Source organism: Pinus tabuliformis, chromosome 4_2, assembly GCF_031772625.1.
Source record: "Pinus tabuliformis cultivar Carrire ecotype Pingquan chromosome 4_2, CPIR1, whole genome shotgun sequence".
Classification (NCBI taxonomy): Eukaryota; Viridiplantae; Streptophyta; class Pinopsida; order Pinales; family Pinaceae; genus Pinus; species Pinus tabuliformis.
In genome coordinates, this window is record NC_142304.1 from 102,622,740 (window position 1) to 102,643,797 (window position 21,058).

Here is a 21,058-nt window from a genome sequence, read left to right on the forward strand (position 1 = left end):
AAATCAGAATTGATTCTTAGAAACAACTAAAAGGAGCATCACTGCATTCATTGAAGAGGACATGATTTTTCTAAGTTTATGTAAAATGCAATTGCAAATGTAAGCCTCCACAAGACAATTAACTCAGAAAAAAGATTATTGTTTTGTTAGAATTATTTTAGGTCTTTTGTTATTTATTCTTCATGCAAGTTTTGGGTCTTTTGTAATTTATTCTTCATGCAAGTGTGTAGGAAGGCAAGAAGGCCTTAAGCCCTAAGTGATTGTGTATGTAATTTTCAACTTTTGTTTCTTACAAATATATTGTATGTGTGTTGAAGTCCATATAACCATGTCATTACTCATTTGGTGACTTTGTATTTTGAGATAACTCTTGCCACTGCTATTTAATATCGTGTCTAACCGGGTGTTGGCCAAGGGCCACAAGAGTATAGGTCCAACCGCGGAGGTGTTCATGGAAGGAGCGGATCCATTATTGATCATTAGAGGGATCAATGATTGAAACCCTTGAGTATCGGTCAAGGCCACAAATGAAGAAACCTTGGAGTAGAGCTACTAACCTGAGTTTTGACCCGAGTTGGGAATGAGTAGACCAACCACGAAGGAGAAAGGGAGGAGCAAGCCCAAGCCCCAACCCCGACCTCAAGTGGGACCCATAAGGTCTGGCCTTCTTTTAGTCAAGCTAAGAAATAGAGAGTGTGCTATGCTTTTTATTAACTCCCAAATCGGTGTTGGGGCTCATGTGGTTTTGGGCAACATCGCATGATAATTTGGGGTTTTAGTGGTCAGAATGCCATGGATGCACATCAAAATCAAGAAAACGTCTCTTCATAATCCACATTCTCATTGGATTCGAGCCATTTGAAGGTCAAAAGACATAGATCCTACTTATTCCACAACTATGACGACACTTTCACAACTACGGTTGTGGGTGGAATTGTTGAGAGAAGTGAGTAGCGTGAAAAAGCAAGAGGAGGAGAGGAAGCATGAGAAGGTTTTGTGAGGAGGTGAACCTATGGTGCTAAATATTCTAGGTAGAGGAGACAACAAATGAGGTGTCAATGGAGGGTTGGTTATAACTTGTGGCCGAGTACGAGAAGAGGCTCAATGATACCTCGCAAAAGAAGACTGAATAAGAAGATGGATGAGATGCTCAATGATACGTGGCAAAAGAAGACCGAATAAGAAGATGGACGAGATGCAATATGACAAACACATGATCATGAGATCATGAAATTTTCAAGCACGTGAGTGTGATGCACGAGCATTAACCCACCCCAAATCATATTTGATTCTCGGAAACCACTAGATGGAGCATCTTAGCATTCATTGAAGAGGACATGCTTTTTCTAGAGTTTATTTAAAATACAATTGATAATGCAAGCCTCTAGAAGGTGATTAGTTGGAAGGAAGGATATTCTCATTCCATTAGGGTTGTTTTGGGTCTTTTGTTATTTATTTTACGTGCAAGTGTGTCAAAAGGCAGAGGGCTAGCAGTGATGTTCACGAAAGAAGGCCTTAGGCCTTGATGGAATGTATATGTCATTTTGATCTTTTGTTCAAATAAATATATATTGTCTGTGTGTTGAATTCCATACAACCCTATCATTACTCATTTTATGATTGATGTATTTTGATATAACTCCTACCACAACTATTTAATGCTATGTCTAAGAAGGTGTTAACTAAGGCCTACAAGAGTTACAAATCCCACTACATGAGTATTGATGGAAGAAGAGGATTTTGCATTGGTCGCCAGAGGGATCAATAACCGAAACCCTTGAGTATCACTAAGGAACCTCGAAGCAGAGTGATTAGTCTGAACTCCAACTTGCGTTGGGACCTAGTCAACTAGCCACAAAATAGAAAGGGAGGAGTAAGCCCAAGTTATGACCCCAACCTCAACTCAAACCCATAAGGTCAAAGCCTTTTTTAGTGAGGCTCAGAAATGAAGAGTGTTCTACATATTTTTGTGACTTCCAAATCGATGTTGGAGTTTAGGTGGGTTTGGGAAATGCCACATGATTGTTTGGAGTTTTAATGGACATAGTTCCATGGTGACATATTAGAAGCAAGAAATCGTGGGTCTATAACCCACAAGATCACTGGATTCAAGCCATCAAAAGGTCAAAAGACACATACCCTAATTTCGTCTGCGTTAGGGGGTATGAGAGAAAGGAAGGGTTTCTTGTTGGAGACCAACTTCCATCTATGGTTTGGTAGAAGTTGTTGTGGAAATTACACAACTCTTATTATGGGTATATTTTCAAGAAAAGTGAATAGTGTGCAACAACTAGAGGAGAATAGGAAGCTCGAGAAGGGTTCTAGAGGAGGTGAACTTGTGATGCCAAAATTCTAAGCCAGAAGAGAGATTTATTGAGTTGTCTATGGACTCTTGGTTGCAACTCACTGTTGAGTGTGAGGAGAGGCTCAACAATTCTTGTGGAGAAAGAATACCAAAAAAGAAGATGGATGAGATGCAACATGGTAGGCACATGATGAGGAGATCATGAAAATTTCAAGCGTGAGAGTCTGATGGAGTAGCATCGACCCACCCCAAATCAGATTTGGTTCTCATAATCCACTAAAAGGAGCATCATGGTGTTCTTTGAAGAGGACACAATTTTTATGATTTTATGTAAAATGCAATTAAAAATGTAAGCCTTTAGAATGTGATTAACTCACATGAATGAAATTCGAGTTCTCTTAGGGTTGTTTTGGGTCTTTTGTTATTTATTCTACATATAAGTGTGTTAGAAGGATGAAGGATAGTAGCAATGTAGTTAGGTAAGAATGCCTCAAGCCCTGAGCAGCCACATATGTAAATTTCATATTTTGTTTCAGATAAATATATATTTTGTGTGTGTTGAAGTCCATAGAACCCTGTCATTGCTCATTCTATTATTTTTGTATTTTGGTATAAATCCCACCATTGTTGTTTAATTTCATTTCTAAGTGGGTGTTGGCTAAGGGTCATTAGAGTTACAGGTCCAACTGTTTGAATGTTAATGGAAGGAGAGGGTCGATCATTGATCACTAGAGGGATAAACCATTGAATCCATTGAGTGTTAGTCAAGCCCAAGAATGAAGGAAGCTTGGGGCAAAGCAACCAACCTGACCTCCTACTCGGGTTGGGACCCAACCTCGTTAGTAGTTGACCAACTACAGAGGAGAAAGAAAGGAGTAGGCCCAAGCCTCAACCCCAACCTCAATCGGGACCCATGAGGTTGGGTGCTGCTTTAGTCAGGTTGAGAAACAAAGAGTTTGATATGTTGTTTTTTTTTTGTTTTTTTTTTTTTTTTTGTGTTTGTTTTTTGTTTTTGTTTTTTCTGTTTGTTTGTTTGTTTTTGTTTGTTTTTGTTTTTTTGTTTTGTTTTGTTTTGTTTTTTTTTTTTTTTTGCTCAATCCCAAATTGGCGTTGGGGATCAGGTGGTTTTGTGAAATATTGCATGATAATTTGGGGTTTTAATGGCCATAGTAACATGACTTCACATCAGAAGCAAGAAATTTTAGGTCCATAACACATAGGATTAACTAATTCGTGCTATCTGAAGGTCAAAATACGCAGGGTTCCAAGTTCATCATAGTTTTGTTAAGTTAAAAGATTAGGTAGGTTGGTTGTGTGACAAACATTTTGAAAGTGACATCTATTCTCAATATATGGGAGGAAATTAAAGAGAAAGCTTCATCTTCAACCCTCTTAGTGGTATAAGGTGTTTTGGGAATTACTAATACCTACTTTGTTTAGGGAATTACCAACACCTCCTTTCACTATGTAGCTCCTTAGGATTAGTCCTTAGTTTATGTTTATTTTTTATGTAACTTCCTAGTATTAGTATTTCATTGAACAATGCTTATTTTACACTTGTTAAAATAAAGAAAAATTTTGATCTTTTTAAGTAGGGTTGATTACCTCTTTATAACATTTTATTTTTTTTCCTTTAACTTTTTATTGGAGCATAATTTCTCCTTAAATTTTGATTTAATAGTTATTTTATTTTTATTTTGTAAATTATATCTTCCTCTATTCCTTTATATCATCCTTTCTTAAGAAGAAAATGGTTTTGGTTAGAAGTTAAAGTATTTTTAGAAAGCCTATTATCTTTCATGTTGCTTAATTTGTTTTATTACATTAAATACATAATTATAATTCTTCTTCTAATGAAGAAAATATACCTTTATAGAAAAAGATAAGATAAATTATAATTGCTCATTCATTTAATTTTATTATATAATATTCTCCTATAAAAATTTTAATTGTATCTCATTAATATGACTTACATAAAAAATTTAATTGAATCTTATTAATATGACTTGTAGAAGGGATGTATATTTTTATTTTTTATATGAAAAATGATGAAAGTAAAATATTTATAATATAAAAAGAATTAAAAGCTCCCCCTTAACACTATTAAGTTATAAGAAATATTCATAATCAATGGCATTATGTGTCCACAAGGATAAATAAGCTCCTATGGGTTTCTGCAGTCTATCACACAACCTAATACCTAGTAAAAACTAGAAGGGATAATATTTCATTCTACGCATTGTAGTTCCTTATATAGTTCCTCAATGAGAACTCCTTAGAGGCATGTCAAACTAGTTCTCAACATCAATATTAGCTCTAAAAACTAGTCTTGATTTTGATTATAACCTCTAGTATCACAATATACCCTCTTTTTCTATTATGAAAATAAAATCCTCCAACTCGAATTTCATTTTCCTTCCTCCCCCAAGGAGTCCACGAGGATAAGAAGGATCCTATGAGTGTCTATAGTCTAATCACATATCCTAATACATAATCAAAATAGAAAAATTTGACTCCCACAACAATTCCAACTAACTAGCTTTATTCCCCATCAGTCCACACAATGCACATGATGATATTTTGTTATTTGAATGTAATTTCTCAATTATTTTATCATTGATAACTCCTCACAAGCAAGTAAATCTAGTTCTCAACATCAATCACATCTCCAAAAACTAGTTTTCAACACACAATTTGATTGTATCCTATTTCATCACAAAATACTCTCCTTTTCTTCACTCTTTGTTTTCTACATAACAATTTTGAAAAAGTTCTTCCTTTCTCACTTAAATTTCCTTTTCCTTCCTCCTCCAAGGAGTCCATAAGGATGTAGGATCCTCTGGGTGTCTATAGACTACTCACACAATCTGATACCCAACAACAATTTATAATGATTTAACTCCTACAATGATTCCAACTTCCGATAAGTTCTACTCCCCATCATTCTACACAATGCAAGGGATGATATTTCCTCCTTTGCTCTATATTTCCACAAACAATATTCATCTACACAAAACCAACTAGGAATTTCTTAATTTGGCCTCTAGAAAATCCAGTTATTACATGAGTGCTCATAGTAGCCTTTGTTAAACACACACATGGCAGAGATCGAAATAGGAAAGGTAAGCATGAGATTGCATTTCTTATTCACAATGATACATATTTATAATACATAGGAGTGACCCTTGGTTTCATATTCGAAGTGGTCCGTTGGACTCCTTTTGGTTGTTCAGCTTCCACACCAACCCTTAAGGGATTAGGTGTCCAACATTCCCCCCTTAATCTGAAGGGTTATGTATGAGTCCAAGAAGAGAGCTGTAATACAAAACGTGCAAAAAATGCATGGCAGCACTAAGCTGAAAGTGCTCTCTGAAATGTTGGTATAAAGGGAGGTGGTTTAAGGATGACCATCAACACTGGAACGCTTAGTGCAGTTCCAGGAACTCTTCCAAGTTTGGCATGAAGCTCAAATCTTATGCTAGAGGAAGTGCTCTTGATGTTTTGAAGAGGGAAACCTTCAACCATGAAAGGGAGGTCTCACCCCGCATAACAGGGAGAACCTCAACTTGAAAAGGGAGCTCTCAACCTGTGATGGTTTAAGGATTACCAACAACTCTGGAATGCTTAATGCAATTCCTAGAACTCTTCCAAAACTCGTAAGAAGCTAAAGTCTTCTACTAGAGGAAGTGTCCCCAATTATTTGAAGAGGCATCAGCAACTAAAGGCATGATGAGGGGCATCTTTGTCTCTCGCTACAACTCTGAATCTCGTATGGTAGGTTGTGGCTCATTTTTGCTTTATGTGACTTTGAAGCTTGTATATGACCATCATTTCCCCCCCGTCAGATACAAGGTGAGATGATGGAGAAAAATCAACTACAAGACTGTTCAATACTCTAGATCAAGTTTTGACATATGACTGGAATATCTTCTTGGATATTGATATCCATTGCCAAGAAGCGATCCATCCAAGATGAATCTTTGTTCTTGTAGGAGTTTTTTTATTTGAAGCATCTGTTTGAAGAATGACTAGTTTTATGAAAGTGCTTAAATGGATGAATATCAAAACAATAATCTTTCCTATGGAAAACTCGGTCACAGTGTTGGCATTTCACAATCTCTTGTTGTTGATGTGGAAGAGGGGTAGAATCTGAAATAGTTGAAGGTGAACTGTCATGAAGGAATCCAACACTCTGAAACTGAATGGGATTTGAGTAATATGGAATATGAAAGGAAACCTCCTTATCATATCCAAGACATGGTCTATGCTTGTTGTGGACAAGCTTTTCCCAAGGTCTGATGATGGGCTTGGGAAGTGCAGACTGAACTTTTGCATCTGCATGTGACTTTGCTGCTTCATTGGGCACTGGATATGAATTTGTAACATTATTGACTTGTTGTTTATAGGAGTCTATTTCATTTTTCTGAATAGAAACAGGTTCAAAATGATGACTCCGTTGTTGTAATTCTGCTTGCTATAGCTGAGATTCAAGCTGCAAAAATTCAATCTTGTCTTGTGCATTTTGCAAACAAGTTCTAATGTCAACAAGAGAAACTTTGTTGATTACTTTATCATGATCATGGGAATGTATCAGAGTTTTTAAGAAATCTAATACTTCACCAATTAGAGACATTTTTCAACAAATTAACTCAAAAAATAGTAAAACAACGAGGACCTCAACGCACTCCAAACTGCAATACAATGCCAAGACAAAGAAGCTCTCAATAGTCTCCAATATCCAAATTAGTTCAAATATCCAAAACCCCACATGATATAACTCTTTTTCTAAACTAAACATGATGTCCATAAATAAGAATTGCACCACACAAAATATTTGCTGCACCAATCCTTTCCTCGTCTAGCCCAATTTGTCATAGTTATGTTGATACAGAATGAGTAGCAATCATAGGATTTGAAGAGACAAATATCTTAGTATATAAGCCTGATAAAAACGAAAATGGAACAATGCTTCAAACTATGGATTCAAAACCTCCGTCGATGTAATGGAAATGGGCAAAGCGGCATTTGTGATTTCTCTGCTCTTTATACTTTTCTGTGGCGTTCCTAACAATTTTGAGTGACAGGCTTCACTGAATTCAGATTGTGTGGATATCATCTCATTCATTTCTTATGAGTAGCCACCATGGGATTTCTCTGCAACAGGATCAGTAGAGAAGACCTTCATCCCAACAATCACATATATTTATGGAGGACAACCATCCAACGAAACTCATACCATCGGATCACGTACACCACACACCATCGTTTGAAGGAATGCAAAAATTCATTTGGTATGCATCCTCCGAGACTGCAAAACATCTATAAATAGCAGAAGTTCCCAACTTTTATGAACTTTAAAGCAAGGAATGTAGGTATCGAATCTCAGAACAACTAGGTGTTTTTGTGAGAAAGCTAGAATCCAATTAGATATTTTCTGGGGGAGAAAGCTAGATTACAACTAACCAGAAGGCTAAAAATATCTATATACTTTAGATACCTGTATAGTCAAGGAGAAACACTCTATAATTTAGAGACCTGTATAATAAAGGAGAAACACTAGAAGTTATTCTCTTTGCTTAATAACGCTTCCCTTCCCTTCCTCCATTGAAGTGTAGAAATTCTCACTGTAGATTAACCTGATTATGCAATATAACTAAGGAAAAATACTTAATCTACTTTTACAATCAAACTTACAGAAGCTTAATAAATTTGAACAAGATCAAACAAAACACATATAACAGAGAAGAAGAATCAAACCCATGAAACACACAAGAATACTCTAGGGAAAACCTCAGCTAAAAACCTTGCTATCTATATTATCATACAAGTGGAAATATCTCAGGATTACACACAACTTTAGCTCTCACAGCTATCCATCTCACAGTACAATCCATCACTGCTGCTCATAGAAAGAATAGACAACTCATATGCCTTCTCCTCTGTCCTTCTCTTCCTGACAGCTCATATTTGGTTGCTTATATCAATATGATATCATCTTCTACTATTGAGATTGATCCATGGATTGTATGAGATGAAAATAACATCCATAGTTCTGGTGACCGAATATCGCTTAGCCCCATTGAACTTTATTATGAAGCTATCTATTCGACATGTGTGGCTCATACCTTCTCTTCAATCAATTGGGTCGATTGATAATTGGATTATGGAACATCTTCTAATCCATTCTCTCATGTATTCTCTACTGATGACAGCATCATGAAGATCATGATGCCACACAATGCATTGTGGGACGATCATCACCATTGTTCCTCCTTACCAGATTCCATTGAGGATAATCTCAGTGATGTGTATCTACCCGACATCGTTAAGTGTTTTACGAGTTTTTTTTCTATCCAAAAATTCAATTCCAAGAAGAATCTCTCGAATATCAAGGAGACGATAACTCTTGATATCTATGTTAAACTGAGTATTTTTGAAAATATACAAATTTGTATTTTCGAAAATCTGCATCTGAGATTGAGACCTATAAACCCCTATTTTAGGAATTTTGTGATGTCTTTTCCTGGACCTATGAAGAAATGTTCGGTATCGACCCAAATATAGTGGTGCATGAGGTTAAAATGTATCATGATGCTAAACCAATCAGGAAGTGCCTCCGTCCGGTCCATCCAAAGAAGGTTTCCACGATAAAGAGAGAAGTTAAAAAACTCCTTCATGCTATTTTCATCTACCCTATTCCTCTAACCGACTAGGGATCAAATATTTTCCCTATCATGAAGAAATAAGGGACAATCCGTGTATGCATCAAATATTAGGATGTGAATTGTGCTTGTCTAAAGGATAATTACCCGACCCCGTTCATCGATTAGATTGTTGATGACTGTGCCGATCGTGAAATCTATTCACTTATGGATGGTCTATTGAATATAATAAAATCAAAATTATCCTAGTGGATCAATCTAAGGCTGCATTTATCAGTCCCTGGAGTAAATTTACCTACCTAAAACTCTCATTTGGTCTGAAGAATGTTTGGGCCACGTTTCAATGGGAAATGGATTACGCTTTTCATGACATTAAACATATTGTACAACCTTATTTAGATGGTCTCCCTTTTCATTCTAAGCATTGAGCAGATCACCCGATGGATCTTAGGGCCATTTTATTACAGTGCAGAAACTCTAATATTCAACTGAATCCACAAAAATGTTTGTTCTGCATTCATTCTGTATGACTTCTTGTTTTTGTTATTTCAAAACATGGAATTTGTATCTATCCTATGAAAGTACATGCAATCATAAACCTTTCTACACCTTCTTCACTCATTTAGTTTCAAAGACTTCAAGGGAAAGCTAACTTCTTGCAAAGGTTCATCCCTAATTACGCTGATTTGACCAAAGGATTCACTTACCTACTTAAGAAAGGAGTTCCCTTCCATTGGGATAACACAACTCAAAAAGCTTTTAATGCCCTAAATTATGTACTAGTTCATGCATCTCTCTTATATCCCCCTGATTACCAATGCAATTATTTCCTGTATCTCGCTTTTGCCATTTCTACTCTACAAATATCATTGGTCCAAGAAGATGATGTAGGGATAGAAAACCCCATATATTATCTGAGTTGGAATCTCAATGATGTTGAGGTTAGGTATACCCACGTAGAAAATTTGGCTTTGCCGGTCGTTCAAGTAGTCCAAAGGTTCTGCTATTACATCTTGCTCTGGAAAACTACAATTTTTTCATATTTCAACACTATGGCACAAATTTTTTCATGTCAATTGATGTGGGGGAAAGACTCTAAATGGATCCTATTCATGCAAGAGTTTGACCTAAAATTCATCAAATCCAAATCAAAGAAATCCTTGGTTTTTGCTGAGCTTATGTGCGACCTTCCTTCCCCTGATTCTGAATTGACATCTGATGATTCTATCCCTGATGACTCGTTGTTTCAAATTTTTTCATTTGACCTGTGGTATGGAGACATTCTAATTTATCTCCAAACCTAGACTCTCCAGTTTGATACCTCTCAATTCAAGCAGTGACATATTTGATACCAAGCCAAGAATTACATCATCATCGGCGACACTCTTTATCGACCCAGTATTGATAGGATTTTATGAAGGTGCCTCATGCATGAGGAGGTCAAGAAAGTACTTAATGAATGCCACTCAAGGGCATGTGCTAGTCATTTATCTCGTTATGCTACCATGTATAAGATCTTACATGCTGGTTACTTTTGGCCTACCAATTTTTGAGATTGTATTCTCATTGTCCAGAAGTGTCAAGCATTCCAAATTTATGATCGTAAGACCCGTGCTCCACCCACTCCATTGCATACCTTTATCACAGTTAGACCTTTTGCAAAATGGGGTATTGAGTTCATGACATGTAATCTTCACTAGGTCTGGGGGCATGGTTATATCATTGTTGCAGTAGATTATTTTACTAAATGGGTTGAGGCGATGCCTACACTTAACAATACTGGCGAAACGACTGCATATTTATTTTTCAATCATGTTATCACATGGTTTGATGTTATGCAAGCCATAGTTATGATCACAATTTTTTTTTGGGAATCATATGATGACCAAACTAACTGTTAAGCTGGAACTTTCCCATGAAAGTTGCTCTCCCTACTATCCTTGGGCTAATAGACAGGTTGAGGCTATTAATAAAGTTATCAAAACTATGCTTCAATGTATGGTAGGGGTCCATAAATCATATTAGAATTTGATCCTTTATGCTGCCTTATGGGCATACCAAACCTCAGTAAGGACTACTACCGGATTTACACCCTTTCAATTGGTTTATGGTCTGGAACCAATCCTTCCAATTGAATTGAGATTCTGTTACTGAAACTAGTTGTTGAACTTCTACCTGCCACTTTTGTAGAAGAGGAACATCTTTCACATCTGACCTGATTAGATGAGACACAATGTGATGTTGCTATAGCTAATGAAGCTCATAAAATATGTATCAAGGCACAATACGACAAAAGTGTCAAGCCTTGTGTCTTCTCACAAGGAGACATTTTTCTTTTATATGACCAAGACCATGATAAGTTTAGATCAGGAAATTTCCAACGTATGTGGCGAGGTCCATCTATTTTCAAGCGTGTTCTTGCGAAAGGGGCCTATGAGCTTGTCTATTTTGAAGGAATTCCACTGGTGCAACCTAGGAATGGATTGTACCTAAAGAAATACTATGCTTGGTCTCATGCATAGTAACACTATGTACATACCGTCTATAGGTGTGTTGAGTATGTTTGCGGTGTGTCTCTTTAGGGTTTTCTAAGGTTTACATTGATTCCTTTTACATTTGGTTTATAGATGTCGACATCCCTTGAACCTTATTTTGGTTATGCTGATGGTGCTAGTCATAGTACCCAGAATCTATGCTCCGCAGCGTGGGCTATCTTTGCTCCAAATGGTGAGTTAGTGAGTCTACAAGGGATTTGTATTGGTTGCTCTACCAACAACATCCCTGAGTATATCACAATTTTCGAGCTACTGTCTAATTCTATTTTAGATAGTATCCATCTTTTAGTCATCAGACTTGAATCACAACTAGTGGCACTACAACTTTTTAATGTTTATTTGGTTAGAAGTCCTACCATATTGTCTATGTTTTTAAGGGTTCATCTTCTAGAAAGAAATTTTAATTTCATACAATATGAACACATTTCTAGAAATCTAAACACATTGATAGATGCAATTGCTAACCATGTTTTAGATATACATTTGAAATGAATGTAAATAAGTTTCAATACATATCACATCATTGAAAGCATACATGAAAGCATTGATATATATATATATATATATATATATATATATATATATATATATATATATATATATATATATATATATATATATATATATATATATATATATATAGATATATATATATATATATTCCACTACATGATCTATCTTGTGTAGTAACCATCCAATATAGCTAGGCACCCTAATAGTGTGTTGCTGAAGTCACATCAAAAGCTGGTTGATCGTGGTCTCATCTATCCCATGTTTCAACCCTTCCATGTGGCACACCACCTCTGTTAGGATCTTGGCTACATTAAGATCCCATAGTGCATCCTATCCTACTGCAACAACCTGTGCTAGTTCTACTGCTGCATGTGGTTTTTATCTTGTACGATGAAGATATGAAGCACCTATTTGTCAAACAGGCCCAATATCTACATTAACAAATCAATAGTTTAAGCCTCATAAACATTAAAAACACAAAAAAACATAAAAGTTTCAAAAATTCAAATGGTTGAAATATCTTACCTATGACATCCCATCGCTCACCCTTAGGAAGGATGAGCTTAGGGTCATCGCAGAAATCCATCCCTACGCACATATAAACATTGATCATAATGAACTGTCTACATAGCCATCCAAAGAAGGTTGGTGAGAAAATGATTGCTGATGCACTTGCATGTCGAGACATATGATCTATCCACCTCCTCATCTGTGGTACCCTCGGATCAATGGGATCGAGTGTAATCTGTTTTGGGTGTAGTAATGGAATCCATTCTAGGGTAAACAAGACCAAGATGGAACTGTATCCAAAGTTTTTAAATTTTCCCTCTCTTGCTTTAGGCAATTGTTCTGTCATATTGACCAACACTCCCTCACTCTAGTTGAATACTTTTGGCTTTAAACACTCCACATTGTACTACATGTATGATCAGCTAGCTACATGAAGTGTTGAGCTACTTTTCAATTTGGAAATGATGAACAAGATTGTCCTTAAGGGAAAATGGGTTACATATTTTATGCTGATATTGCCATATCTAGTTGGCTTGGATCAAGGTCTATAGTATGTTATGAAACCAACTCACAAAAAGATAGAAAAGATATATTAGCGCCTTATAATTCAGCCTCTTTGAGGGGGTAACCTCCTTTAAATTACACAAATGAACAATTCTTCGATGATACAAATGACTAAACCTCCCTTCTATATATAGGAGTCTAAGGGGTTACAATATAATCAATCTGACATAATAGTAATAACATAAGGGCACAACAATAACAATAGTGGGTTTCTATGGGGCACACTAATAACAATATGGAGACAATTGGGGCACAATAATAACAATAAGGGCTACAATGACAATAGTAATGGGGGAATCACTAGTATTATAGGGACCTAACATGCCCCTATCCTTTCGAAAAGCATTGTCCTTAATGCTTGAGTAGTTTTGGATGCCTCTATATAAAATTATCATCCTCCCATGTGGAATCTTTAGTGGATAAGTTCTTCCACTTGATGAGATACTCCGAAATTGATTGATTTCGTAGCTGTCGAGTTCTTTTTTTTGTGACTGCTTCCGGTTCCAATATGATTTTTCCTTCCTCGTCAAGTTTTGGAAATATTGTTTGATCTGGGAGCTTGTCACCTATAATTTTCTTTAAACATGAAACATGGAAAACTGGGTGCACTCAGGAAGTTGCAGGAGTCTCCAATTTATATACCATAGTACAATCATTTGCAATATGAACCATAATACTTTGGTGATAATTTATTATCCTTCTTATCTTACTTGAGGGAAATTTGTTTATATGGTTATAGCGGTAGGAATACCCAGTCACCTACATCAAAACTTCTTTCCCTGCGATGTTGATCTGCCTGTTGTTTTATTCTATTCTTTGCCAACGTGAGGTTATCCTTTAAGAGTTGGATAACTTGTTGTTGATGCTCAATGTGATGTTCCATTGCTTGAACCTTAGAATTTTCTCTTAAATATGACGTGATGAATCATGGATGATATCCATAAAGTGCCATAAATGGGGTCATTTTTGCTGTAGTATGGAATGATGTGTTATACTACCATTCAGCCAGAGACAACCATTTGACTCATTGTTTCTATTTATCAAATACAAAGCAACGAAGGGATCCTTCCAAACATTTGTTTAATATCTCAGTTTTCCCATCAGATTGAGGATGATAAGATGAGCTCTGAGCTAATTGAGTACCGAGACAAGAAAATAATCTTGTCCAAAAATTTCCAGTGAAAATGGGATCTCTGTCGCTTATAATAATCTTTGGGTTTCCATGTAGCTTTTGAATTGTTTCAATAAATGCAGTAGAAATTGTACTGGCTTTAAATGGATGCGATAATGCACAAACGTGTGCATACTTGGTAAGTCTATCAACTAACACCATGATGACACTCTTTCCTTTGGACTTCGGTAAACCTGTGATAAAATCCATTGAAACCTCCTCCCAATGTTGGCTTGGAATGAATAAAGGTTGTAATAAACCTGGGGTCTTAATTGTTTCAACTTTATTTTGTTGGCAAACCAAACATTTCGCCACAAACTTTTGAATATCCAATTTAAGGCAATCCAAAAAAAATTCCTTCTTAACCCTGTGGTAAGCTTTTAAAAATCCTGAGTGCCCTCCTAAGGGAGAAGTGTGAAATTCCATAAGAATATTTTGTTTGAGTTTGGAATTCTTACATAGTTATAAGCAATCTTTGTACCATAATGAATCATTTTTCCAGCTAAATGTATCAGATGTATTGGGATCTTGTTGTAACTTTTGAATGAGTGCCCACACTTCTTCGTCATTCTTCCATTCATCTCTTGCTTCGTTTATCCAATCTGGTTAGATAATAGAAATGGCCCACAACAATGATTCCACATCCTCATCCTTTATTGAGAGTGCATCTGCCACAACATTTCTCTTCCATTTTTTTTAGATTATTTCAAAGTCATAACCCAACATATTTGTGACCCATTTTTGTTTCTCTTCATAGGATAGTATTTGTTTTAAAAAGTTTTTAAGACTATCATGATCCATTTTTACCTTGAAGTGTCTTCCCATTAGGTAGGGTCTCCATTTCTTAAGTGCATGTAGTATTTCCAACATTTCCTTCTCATAAATAGCTTTGTGTAAATACTTTCCTTTTATTGGACGACTTTTGAAAGCCATGGGTCTTTCATCTTGCATTGAAACAACACCAATTCCATTTCTTGAAGCATCACATTCCACAATAAAGGTTTTTGTGAAGTCCCACGTAGCTAAGATCGGTGCTTGGCACATTGCCTCTTTAAGATGTTCGAAGGCCTTTGTTTCTTCTAGAGTCCATGAAAATGCATCTTTATTCAATAATGTTGTTAGAGGTGCTGCCATTCTCCCATAATTCTTAACAAACTTGTGATAATACCCTGACAACTCGAGAAATCCTCGCAAATGCTTTATGGATGTGGGGATTTTCCATTCCTTAATGGCTTTAATTTTGCTAGGGTCTACCTTAACACCTTCATAAGATATAATATGACCAAGATATTCCACCTCTTGTACTCCAAAGAAACATTTGGTTATTTTTGCATATAATTGTTTCTCCTCCAATAGTTTGAGCACCTTGTCAACATGTTGAACATGATCTTTCCAAGACTTGTTGTAGATTAGTATATCATCAAAAAATACTAACACAAATTTTCTAAGGAAGGGTTTTAAAATTGAATCATCAAACATTGAATTGTAGAAGGTTCATTGGTAAGGCAAAAATGCATGACCAAAAATTCATAATGACCCTCATGAGTTCTAAATGTTTTTTTCGGAATGTCTTTAGTCTTCATTCTGATTTGATGATATCTTGAATGAAGATTCAACTTGGTGAAGTAAATTGATCCATGCAATTCATCCAATAATTCATCAATCACAAGAACGGGAAATTTATCTTTAATAGTGAGCTTGTTGAGCTCCCTATAGTCCGAAAACATGTGCCATGATCCATCCTTCTTGTGCACCAATACTACTAGAGTAAAGAAAGAACTTTGACTAGGTTGAATTATACCAGCCTCTATCGTTTCTGTAACCATACGTTCAATTTCACTCTTTTGGGCATAGGGATATCTGTACAACCTAATGTTTGGAGGAACACTTCCTGGAATCAAATAAATAGCATGATCATGATCACGAATAGGTGGGATACCTTTGGGAGTCTCAAATACCTCGGAATGATTGTCCAAGACTTTTTGGAGATTTGGAGAAATAGATGATTTCACTGTGGGAACCTCTAGTGAACATAATTGTGTAATTATGCCTCATTGTTCCTTATTTAGAAGCTTTGTCATACCGTTAGAGTTGATTATCTTTCCCGGTTTCCCTGCAATACCCCTTAATTCAACTTCCTTTCCTTCTGCACAAAATTTCATGAAAAATTCTTGAAAATTAAAAGCTATCGTACCTAAGGATTGTAGCCATTGGTCTCCTATTACAACATCAGCACCACCCATTGGAATGGAAAGCATTAGGCTATTGAATACATATTCTCCCATGGATATCTTGATATTATGGCACTTTCGAGAGAAATTTATGGTTCCTCCACTTGCAACCATCACTTGACACTCTGGTGCTGGATATAGGAAGCAATTCAATTCCTTCGCTATCCTACAATGAATAAAATTAGGGGACTTCTCGAATCAATCAACACTATTACCGTTTTCTTCTTGATATGTCCTTCTATCTTGATAGTTTGAGGAGTGGAAATTCCAACCAATGCATTACAAGATATGGTCGGATTCATTTCTTCTTTATCTGGGGTTTTTTCCTTGAGTATATCCTCTTCTTTTGACACTTCTTGTCCCTTTTCTTCCTCCTCTTCACAATCTATGTAGAATAATTTCTTCTCAACACACTTATGACCTTTAGTGTATTTTCTATCACAGCTGTATCAAAACCCTTTTTCTTTTTTTTCTTCCAATTGTTGTGGTGTCAACCTTGTAGGTTGTGGAAGGCTAGGGGCAACAACACTTCCATATTTATAGTTGTGAGTGGTAGGATTCCTAGTTACCTTAATTTTTCTTTCCATTTTTCCTACTAACCTGAATGCCTTCTCCAATGAATCAGGTTCCCAAAGGCGAACCTCATGTTGGATATTATCCTTTAAAATCCCTATGAACACATCAATCCTATGATCCTCTCGAATATCTTTTACCCTTGTGTTCAATTTTTGGAAGTCGTCAATGTGCTCCATCATTGAACCCTTTTGTTTGAGATTTATCAATTGGCTAAAAAAGGTGTTGTTTTTTGTATCCTCATAATGTGCTATCATTTCTTCTGTAAAAATTGCCCAAGTGACAATTTTTTTACGAGAGAAAAGCCATCGATACCATACAAATTGATTTGGTTCCAAATATAAAGTTGCAATACATACCTTGTTTTGCACATTATGGAGATCGAAAAATTGCTCCATATGTAGTATCCATGTTCCAGGATCCTTGCCATAAAACTTCCTCATATCGATTTTTGGAACATGGATGGTATTCAATCCAACATTAGAGTCTGTGAAATCATGATTAACATTTCTTTTGTTCTCATCATGAGTTTCTTTTACTACCCTTTCACAATTAGTAACCATTTCTTGTAGAAACTTATTCAAATTTATCTTCGATTCTTCCATCTTAGCATCCAAGCCATTCATCTTAGTTTCCATGCCATCCATATTAGCTTCCACGCCATTCATCTTGGCTTCAGTTACCTTTTGTGAGAGTGAAATTCGTTGTACTTGGTCTTTTAATTTGATATATCATGTTGCATGTCTTCCTCTTCTTCATGATTCATGCTAGAGATTTCAGGTTTCTTACAAAGTGTTTCCATTTTCTTTCTTTGGGGCATCAATTAACGCTAATAATTATTCACTATTCCCTTTGAATTCCTTCAAACTAATTTTTCAAACCAATCTTATGCAAATTTAAAAAAGAGTACACACCTTTTTTCACTTTGTAAGAGCTCGATATTGAATCTATTGTATCTTTGAACCGAAGATCTCAAATATTTGACATCGCACTTTGTACTAGCCCTTTGAGTCCTCTTTCTAAACCCACAAGTCAGATCAATATTGGATTCTCCAAGGAAGCGTTAAGCCAAATCTCCTGCGGTGACCTGATTATAGACTAGTTCTGTAGAGCGAACCTATACAAAGTGCCACGTGTCACTTTTTCGACCTTAGTACCTAAAACCGATATAGAGAAAACTACAGGCCATCCTCTTTCTGAAGATTCTTATGAAATTTCAATATGATGCTTAGAACAAAAGTTATGACAAGTTTCACCAAGTCACCTATTTGGAATGTAATTCGGGAGTCTGCAAAAACCCTAACTTCCTCAGATCATATCTCCGAAAATATAGTGAGAAAAGCTATGACTTTGGACCCAAAGTTCAAATCGAGTTAAGCTCAAATGTGGTTTTGTTTTAGCTTATGAAACATCATAAAAAAAATTTATATCGAAAATTCCACGATGACCTCTTTGGAGTAGTGAAATACTAGAATCGGAAGCTCTCATATCAACTGTTATGAAACCAGCTCACAAAAAGATAGAAAAGATAGATCAACACCTTAGAATTCAGCCTCTTTGAGGGGGAAACCTCCTTTACATTACACAAATGAATAATTCTTCAATGATACAAATGACTAAACCTCCCTTCTATATATAAGAGTCTAAGGGGTCACAATATAATCAAGCCGACATAACAGTAATAACATAAGGGCACAAAAATAATGATAGTTGGTTTCTATGGGGCACACTAATAATAATATGGGGACAATAGGGGCACAATAATAACAATAAGGGCTACAATGAAAATAGTAATGGGGGAGTCACTAGTATTATAGGGACCTAACATAATAAGTAGTGATATAATATTTCATGAGTTCTCCACACCTTCTTTCACTTAGGAGAGAGATAGGGGCACCTCTCGTGGATAAACCGGTCAGAAAATATATTTCCTCTATTGTTATCTCGAGCAAATGTTCCCTAAATCTGAATGCATGTGCTTGCACATTCCATGCATGAACAAGATATGCTAGTAATTCCATCTATTGCCTTATACCAGAAAGGTAGAAGAATTTCAACAATCCACAATCTTTTAGTGCCTGGATGGTAGATGGATCATTAGTTGCATTTAAATCATGTTCTTCATGTTCTCTTTCTCTCTATCTAAAAGAAATTTGGTGCTAATGAATACCTGAAACATCAAGAAGAGACTCATTAGGACCCTTTCCATGCAACAAAACTCAACGTTTTTGAAGGCAAACTAGAAAACAAATTTTGGATTTGTGCCCAAAGCACACCCAAGAGGAGAGACAGTGCATTGCACCCCTCTCTGCAGTATACCTCACTTAGGTGCAAGACACCTTTCGACTATCTGGCCCTGTGTTGGTATTAAGGTGAGTTTTTTGAAGCCCAGGGACCTCAAAAATGCCTAAAACTTGCATGAAATCACAAAAAAGGAACCATGAATTGAAACATAAAGGTCTTAGCTCTTACTTGGAAGTGACAAGAGTTGAAACAACCCACCGATTGAGCACAATCACCAACAGAAGATCAACAGAAAAAACTACTTAGAATTCTCACTGTTGAAGGTAAATGTGAATAGTCATTTTGAATATTTATGGTTGTTTCTTCCATTATTTTATTCTTGTTTAATGTTTTGACTTAGTAACAACCCATTTTTACCATGAAACAAGTATTTTTAATTCTTTTCGTGATGTTTTGAGTAGGTCGAAAACTATTTGACATATTTTGTCATGTTTTAAACAAATTATTTTGATTGAGGAGCACACTTTTATCCCCTTTTTCAGGCTCTGTAAACCTACAAAAAAGGAACCCTTTGGAGTCCTCTTTCAGCTCTTTACAAGCTCCCAAAATATGAAAATATTGTCGAGCATTTGTCTTTTCGAACTCATTAAAGTAAATGAAAATATGTCTACTGAGTATAAATTTAGGAATTTTTCAGACCAAGATAGACTACTTACGAAAACATAATACCTTAGTCGAAAATGACTAATAAGTTCTCTTGGGTATTATTTTTTGCCTTTTCTGACCTAAAGGACTATCTACAAAAAGGAACATTTAGAGTTTGCTTTTCCGTGTCTTTTTCAAACTCTCTAAACACGAAAAAGATGTTGAGTTATACCTTTGCTAGACTCGTTAAAACATTGAAACAATGACGAACTCGTTGTATATGACAGGACTGAACCACTCCTTCTTTGGGTTCATTAAATATTCTCACAGGGCTTCATCCAAAGAATGAACTTACAGATCAAGCATATGTTATCCTCCTTAATCTTGTTAAAAAATAAAGAGCTACTCACTAGTATGGTTAGGGAAATTGGAAAAATAGGGTACTCCATTTGTTAATGGCAGTGAGTCACTCTTAAGCACGACACTCTTCCAATTCATCTCTATGGCTGTTGGGTTGGGACATATGCTTGTATTTTGGTTTATCATACCATTTCAAAGCCTCTGACTTTGGTTTTTTGCCAACGCTTCCATCTCCATTTCAATGTCGCCATTGTGCTTAAGAGAAGTCATCCAATTAATATTTGCTACAATACTCTTGAGGCTTCATTCCATGTCTGCGTTTCCTTATCCAATTTCGTATCAACACCATTCTAAACATTATGTATCAAATCATCATACTTTTTTCGTGTCATTGATGGAGTATACACCAAGGACCTCCTACGATGGGTCACTTCATGTTGAAATCATCTCATTATCCAGGAAGTTGACTTAGAAACACCCCTTGGTACCTTGGTGCTTGCATACATCAATGGCAAGTTTCCTCACTCTCAACAACATGTTTTCATCACTGGCCTTCAACTGAAAGGTTTTGTATGGTGTTCGACATCAAATCATTTATTCACACCATAAATATTGTACTAGAGTACCTTGAGAGCCATTAACATCATCGGTGGTTTCTATCTTATTCGTTAATTACTTACATCATTGGCTGGTAATCAGATGGTGTCTACGATGTTTAACCCAAG